The following is a 5,885-nucleotide window of genomic DNA, read 5'->3' on the forward strand; positions in this document are numbered from 1 at the left end:
TAAGAATAGAGTTATAGCTGGACCCTGTTATCTCCCAACCCGAAGGTACAGTATGATAATGATACCACTTAACACTGGTGCTGAACTGGTGGGGGGTAGGAAAAGCTGCAAGCATTTTAACTAGAAAGAAAATCAAATTAAAATATTAATTTACTGATTAATATAACATTAGCTGACCTATTTTCTCCAGCTTGTTAAACAACAAAGACTTGTGAAGCTAAATAACTGCCTAAAAGATAAATGTTTTAAGAATTCCCAAGGAGGTGTTTAGCTTCTTTTTAAACACCATTAAAGAAATGCCTTGCATCTATCAGGCAGTTTTATTTTTTTCTGTGTTAAAACATCCTGTTTACATTTATTAATGCAGTCTAAAAAAGTTAGGATTTGATTAGAAGGCTCCCTCTTGTTAACTACTAAAACCAACGGATAGAAGTTTCCTTACCCTTAGTGACGCTAGTAGAATTCATGAGAATTAAATGTCTTTTAAGAAAGTGAATCAGGTCACACTTGGAAATTTATTTTCTTAAACTATTCATAAATTGAGATAATATTGATTTTAAAAATAGAAACCAGCAAAATGCTGTCTGCATTCTCATAGCCCCAGGATCCCAGAAGTTCAAGTTGATCTTCAAAGACATCAAAGAACAGAGAACTGGCTTTTGTTCTGAGAGTTGAGTTCCTAGGACAGTTCTGTTACTAGTACCACGCACGACTACACTACATTTTTCTTTATAACATAAAGAAGTTTTGAACAAAATTTCTAAGTATTTCTTTTTTTTTTTTCCTTTAAGCACAAACACATTTTCTTACTAACCAAAGGGATGATCTTAGTTAAACGAACACTTTGAAAAAGAAGAAGTGAAGCAGAAGTCTGGAGATTTGCTCATTGAACTGAGCTTCTTCATTCTTATAGCTAATTCTGTCCAAAGTCATGATGGAATTTTTATTCTACTTTCTCATAGACCCGAGTACAGGTGACATTATTCATGGCACACTTCACCACTAACTTCCCATCTTTCAATTTTCTTGTTATTGTGCTTTCCTTCCCATCCCATTCCTGATGCTGAACCAACCCACCACTGACAAAGCTGTAGACTCTGAGTTTTTCTGACATCAGTTCTAGTTTCTTCAAACTTCTGTTTCAGGGTACAAGAAAACTGTGTGTTTTCAAAGTGCTTTCATTTTCATGTTGAGCTTCTGGTCTTCAAGGGTAATGACACAATCTGATTTGGCCATCGCACCTATTTTGGGCATAGTCAGTCCCACTCCTAGTCCTTTCATGTAGTCATCAAAGCCTTTGCTGTGAACCAGGTGCCACCTTCCCTCCAGATGCTGACCTGTGGCCATGGTGGATGCGGGCAGGCTGGCGAATGCAGTGAGGGGAGCGACTCAGAGGTGGACAGCAAGCAATTTGGTCAATCAAGAAATAAAATAAATCTCACTTTGACTTGGCACATTCTGATGCATGGTCTAAATAAAGCTGAATGGTTATCTTAGAATAAAACAATGGGGGTCACTACAGGAATGTAAATGGTTAAGATGGGGTGCAATCAGTAAAGCATAAATGCTAAAGGTTTTGATAAGTGGGTTACTCAAGTGATAGATTGTTGAGAGTAATAAAAAAAAAGAAAATCTAAGTTATCTCAGTTCTTCATACTATTATATTGATTAATAATCTATTCTTAACATAATTTGGAGATAAGTCTGAATTTTTACTTTGCATTTCTGTTGAACCTATGTCATTTAACATAAGAACATTTATATTTTAAAGCCAGTTTTGATTGTTGGGGACTTTGTAAAAGTCTCCTCAGATGATAAGGAAAATTTAGTTTCTCTCTCTAAGTTTTAAACCATAAAACCTTCAGCACTCTCAATTTCTTCTTCTTTTTATTTGGGTTTTTAAAGTTTCAGTTCAATAATGTATATTTCAAAAATAGCGTTTTTGTTTATCTCAACTTCTAAAGCAGGTTGTTGCTTTCTCAGTAACTATTTCAATGTCTTCATTCATTTGGATTGGCTTATACAATATCACTGGAGTCTTTCTGAGATCCAAGGATTTGTGTCAGTTATTAAGCCTTCCTTTCAGTCTCTTTGTCTCTGTCTCTGTTACACACACACACACGTGCGCGCACACACACACACCTTTTAAAAATTGGCTACAAGAGCTACCTATCATGTACAAGTACACATACCCTTGAACTAATGTGTATTAAAAAAAGTCAGTAACACCTACAGTGGTTCTATGGAAAGAAAAAAAAAGATCCCTGATATTTAATGTTTACCGATTTCCCTGGTATAAATATTCTCATTATGATTTATCTTAAGGTAATGAGATAACATCACTAAATCTGGTTTGCGGACAAGATGTGCACAATTGGTGTTTGTGAACTGGTAGAAATAGGATGAATCCCTCTTTACTTGGCTCTCTTCTGAAGGTTGTCCATGCATCCATATTAACCTTGATAAATGTGTTAACATTTCCTTCCACCACCCTCCCACCAATAAAGAACAGACCTTCTTATCCCATAGTGAAAAGAGTAGATTTCCCAGACTCAGTGTTCCTGAGCTGTGTCACATTTCCATTGTGTAAACAGCATTAATCTGCACTATATTGTGTCACTCATGTAAAACTGAGGGGAAAATATACTGAAGTTCATGTTGGCTGCTGTGCCAAGAATAGTGAAATCTTTTGTGTTTTATCAAAAATTTTAATGTCTTATCCAGCATCTATAAAACAACTACAGGCTAATTTATTAGTCTAAGGGGCTAAAATCAATTCTATATCTATATCTGATTTTTATTCTGCATGTTGAGATTGATAGAAACACACATGTTCATAATGTTAACTCCAAAAACAAGCTTTTACTATCAGATTTTTAAGCTTCCTCTGTTAATTTTTCTGGACATATTTGTATTGAGTTGAGGGCTCATTACTGTAGTTTTCAGAGCTGTATTTCCAACACTGACTAATAAGTTTTGCACATATTTTCTGGTTATAACAAATTTGGGGTCAAACTTCCAGGACTCAAATATACACTCCAATATTATGGAAACAAGGACGAGAATAAATCAGTACTAGAAATGTGAATTTGTTCCTAAGGCCACTCTCAGCATTCATCTAACTGAAGACTAATGTAGAGCACAAAAGCACACCATTATTTCTTATCTTTCCCTCTTTTTCTCTTCTTTCAGGAACATTTTTTTTTTGTGGCATATATTTAAACATTTTGTTGTATACTATAATATATATAAATTTTATTGTCAGTTTCAAAACAAAATAAAGCTATGAATGATCAAAAATTTAAAAAATACAATTATTTTGAAACAGATATAAGGTTTTAGGCTTGATTATTATTTTTTATCACTTCATACTCTACAATAAATGAATAAATGTTGATTAGAATTTTCAATAAATATTATAATTCTCAGGATGTCCCTAAAGACATTAATATAACCTAATGTTGCTTTAATAAAGTATTAAACATTAATATTTTGATAAAACAGTAAAAAAGTACTTAATGAGCAATACAAATTATGCACATATTAAGTCTGAAATGCTACTAAATTTAGATGAACAAAAATTATTGTTAATCAAGTAATGTTAATGATATTGTGAAAGTTCTTCATTTAACTCATATTACCAGAAGTAAATACTGTATAACTAATTGTATTAAAATAATACAATTTGAAACATTAGTTTTAGCATATTAGAATTTTATCTAGTTTGCTTAGTACTGTGTATTATCATGATCAAGAGTTATAGTCATTTTAAATGACATTATACCAAATAAGAAGTATGAAAGGAGCAAAAATAAATCAAGTGTGAATTTTAAGATAAATGTTGATCTATTTTTAACTCTTTGATAAATTCACAGAGAGTAAATTCTTCATTTTGCTTCTTGACTGACAATATCCTTCCCACTCACACTCAGAACGTACTTGAGCTTCATCCCAGTGCTAGGAAAACATCTTGTGGTGTTCTAATAAGGCCATGCCCTGTACCCATTAGAGATAGTGTATGGAGAAATCATGCCAAAAATGTGCCAGTGAAAACTCTGATATTTATTTCAGTCACTTATAATGCATATGAAAAAAATGCTGGCTTTTAGTGTCCTCTCAATCAGGGTCTTTGCACTAATATTCACTCTGAGGCTGAGTCACTTTCTCTTTTTTTCTACTTTACCCAGCTCTATTAGAATCCTATTTCCACATGTTTTAATGGCAACTACTCTGATGATATCAAGTGCAATCATAGTCCACTCATAACCTGGGATCTACCATGAGGGGAAATTTTATACCAGGTTTGGAAGAATAAACTATAGTGTATGACAAAAGTGATTCAGAAATCTATGTATTTTCATCATTTGAATATCTACTCATGTAGGCATTTTCTATATAGGTAGTTCCAAGTTGCTTTTCTAGAAGAAAATTTCTGGAAGAAAACTATGAAAATTTTAAGTTCAAATGTTCTCATTTATTTTTTTAAACACTCTTTCAGCTTTAAAAGCAGAAAGACTTGCATAGTTTTAACAAGTTTTTCCTATGAACACTCTGAGACTATATGCATTTATATAAATTTATCTTACCTTGTCTGAACCAATACAGTAAAATGAAATATTAAGCAACTGTGAAGTTGAGTCTACTTATTGTATGTTGGTTTGTGAAGCTAATGGTTTCTTACCCAACTTTTGATCTAAAAATAAAACATCAACCATAAAGCTTGGAGAATTTTTCACATTTAAAATAAAAATTAAAATTAGAAGGGTAGCTATAGATATGATGAGTTTTTAGGGCATCTTCATTATAAAACTGGAGAAAATTATAAAACAGAACAAAATTCAGAGACATCAGACATATCAAATGATAATTCTTAGTAAAAATTCAAGTGAAAAGTCTTAAGAGAAAACAGCATAGACTTAGACAAATCTTACTGATCTGTTCATCAGTTTTCATGGAGTGTTGCCTGGTGTTAGGTTTTGAATATAAAGCATCCTCCCAAAAGCTCATGTATTGGAAACATAATATCTAATATAATGATGTTCAGAGGTGAAACGGTTGGATCATGAGAGCTGAATCCTCATCAATGGATTAGTCCGTCTGATGAATAATTTGAATGGACTATATTGAGTGGTAACTATAGATGGTTGGGACGAGGCTGGAAGAAGTAGGTCACTGGGACATGCTCTGGGGGATTATATTTTGTTCTTTGCTTTTCTCTCTTTATCTCTTGCTCTGCTTCCTGCTTGCCATCAACAGAGCAGTTTTGCTCCACCACACACTTCCACCATCTCTCTGATTTGGAGTCAGTTGACCATAACTTGAAACGCTGAGACCCAGAGCCCAACTTTAACTTTTCTTTCTCTAAGTTGTTCTTGTGAGGTATTTTGGTCACAGTGATGAAAAGTTGGTCTACACCTAGAAATCAAGTAGATTTAATGCATATGGCTAATCAACAGGAAAGAGTTTGTGTAAAAAGTAATGAGCAAAAAAAAAAAAATAACAATTTTCAGAATTCCTTTATGTTATGCAAGCTGGGATGATGCCCCCTTTGTTTCTGCGGCTTTTCATTGTTACTTCTTAAGAAATGCTACTTTCATTGTTCATCTTAAGGAATGATTTTATAATATCTGATGAAAATGAGGTATGTATTTTAAATGTTGTGTTTTGGGTATTACACCATGATAGTTAACACAAAGAACTTCTCCTTCAAAACCCACCTGGTTAAAAAGACAAACTGTTAAACCCTGAAATGATCATTCTTTTCTGTCAGTATTTCCATAGCTTTCTCTCATTTTCCCTTCTGTACTATGCCTCCTTCCATCTTCAGAAGTCTGACCATTTATTAAGTGCCTATTATTTCTAACTATTTTATTAGGTACTTTACA

At 33.2% G+C, this 5,885-nt stretch overlaps 1 pseudogene; it reads right to left on the bottom strand.

Annotated features, from left to right (window-relative positions):
* Positions 1-943: 943 nt before the first annotated feature.
* LOC143404777 (fatty acid-binding protein 5 pseudogene) lies at positions 944-1,347 on the bottom strand (annotated as a pseudogene).
* Positions 1,348-5,885: the final 4,538 nt, after the last annotated feature.

Source organism: Callospermophilus lateralis, chromosome 1, assembly GCF_048772815.1.
Source record: "Callospermophilus lateralis isolate mCalLat2 chromosome 1, mCalLat2.hap1, whole genome shotgun sequence".
Classification (NCBI taxonomy): domain Eukaryota; kingdom Metazoa; phylum Chordata; class Mammalia; order Rodentia; family Sciuridae; genus Callospermophilus; species Callospermophilus lateralis.